Here is a 2,347-nt window from a genome sequence, read left to right on the forward strand (position 1 = left end):
TGGAAAATGGCGCTGACAACTGTTTGTAAGAACGCTGTAACTACAGTAGACGATATAGAGTCACTTGCTTTAACGAAGTTAACTAAAATAGATGTTTTCAGTAGCAAATTTAATTAGACAACAAACACGCAATTTGTAACATGTCAATTTGTTAGAAATTTAGCACAAAAACGCAGACTGTAAAATAGAGTTTAGAATGTCACATTTTTAGATGTGCGAAATTCTCATAATAAGTACGGCACAGGAATGTCAAATTCTCTAAAAAATACTGCTCGGGGGATGCCAAATTCCCTAGGAAATACGGCTCGAGAGATGCCAAATTCCCTAGGAAATACTGCTCGGGGAATGCCAAATTCCCTAGGAAATATGGCTCGGGGATGGCAAATTCCCTAGGAAATACTGCTCGGGGGATGCCAAATTCTCTAGGAAATATGGCTCGGGGATGCCAAATTCCCTAGGAAATACGGCTTGGGATGTCAAATTCTCTAGAAAATACCGCTCGGGCATGCCAAATTCCCTAGGAAATGCGACTCTGGGATTCCAAATTTGCTGGGATTCCAAATTCCCTAGGATATACGGTTTGGGGATGCAAAATGTCCCGAAGGGATACCATATTCCCTAGTGAATATGGCTCGTGGATACCAAATTCCCGGGGATGCCAAATTCCCTATGACACCGGCCTATTCTCATGCTTTGTGCTGGTAGTTGTTTCCTTCGGTACAGTATCTTTTCTTTTATCTGTTGGAATTGTCCCCATAATCACTTTGTCTGCTGCTCTAGCTTTTGTTAGGAGTACTGATACTCGTTAATTGACAGCGAATCTGGACCTCCCGCTGTCACTATATCATCAGCATGTACCATTCTGTTCCGGTCTGGTGTGTGGATGACGTAGTTCCTCGGTCCCTTTGCTTTAATTACTGTTTCATGCATCCATTTCTCCGAACCTCTCTGTCTGTTCCATATGGCAACTTTCTCTCCTTGCTCAATGCTTAACTCTTTCATCCGTGGAGAGTCATGGCTCTTCCTTTGTTGGCTCTGCCTCTCCTCTAAAATTGCAAATTGTGGCTCGTTGTCACTTACTAAATCAAGTGGAATTCCGAATGCTGCAAACTTATCTCTCAGTAAATCAATGGTCTTTGCTGCTGTAGTACTCTCTGTCGGCATCACTTCCTACCATTTCGAGTGACTATCAATCAAAACCAGAAAGTGCTTCCCTTCTTTCTCAGCATAATCTACACGTACTCGTTGCCACGGTCTTTCAGGCCACTGCCAGGATAGCAATGGCACATCCGGTGCTTTATCTCGCGTGGCCTGACACACTGGACAACACTTTACCATGTCTACTATGACTTGATCGAGTCCCGGCCACCAAAGATAACTCATCGCTAAACTCTTGGTTCTTGTTATCCCAAATGGCACTTAAACAGATCCTGTAACACTTGATCACGATACCGTGGTGGGATAACCACGCACATCCCCATAAAATACAACCTTGTTTCACTGACAGTTCATGTCTTCGACTCCAGAATGGCTCTGTCTACTTACCTTGGCCACCCATTCATAATCATCACATATACCCTTGACAGTATAGGATTTTTTAGTAGCCGTTGCAACATATTTAGCATGCAGAGACTGGTAGTTCTCTTGTCATCGTAAATTGCAAAACATCGTCTCCCAAATCTGATTGTTTCACTTGTTCTGTCAGTGGTAATCTTGACAATGCATCTGCGTGTCCCATCTCAGATCCCTTCCTGTACACAATATCATAGGTGTGCCCCGACAACATCACTGCCCATCCCTGCAGTCGTGCAGCGACTACTGTCGGTATTCCAGTTTTGAGACCGAATACGGTGACTAACGGTTTGTAGTCCGCTTCTAATATAAATTTCTTTCCTCAAGGATACTGGTGAAACTTCTTTACCCAAAAATCAGGGCCAATGCCTCTCTTTCTACTTGCCGACGCATCACAAGTCAGTTTCACTGGCTTGCTTGCATCAATATGACACAGAACAGGTGCCTTTAGAATAATCTCCTTGCTCCTTTGGAATGCGATTTCACACTTCTGGTTCCAATGTCACTTTGTTTTCTCTTTCTTGAGTTCATCAAAGGGTTGTATAACTGTGGCTGCATTCGGTAAGAATTTCATATAAAGTAATACCGTAACAACCCCAAATAGCTGCTCAGCTTAGCTTTATTCGCAGGCCTTGGTGCTTCCTGTAGCGCCTTCATCTTTTCTCCTGTGGGATGCAAACCCCTGACGTCTACTGTATACCCATGATACTCGACCTGATTCTGAAATAATTTGCATTTCCCTTCCTTCAGTCGTACTCCTGCTTTTTCCAACCTG

The sequence above is a fragment of the Corticium candelabrum genome, chromosome 11 (assembly GCF_963422355.1).
Source record: "Corticium candelabrum chromosome 11, ooCorCand1.1, whole genome shotgun sequence".
NCBI classification, from domain to species: domain Eukaryota; kingdom Metazoa; phylum Porifera; class Homoscleromorpha; order Homosclerophorida; family Plakinidae; genus Corticium; species Corticium candelabrum.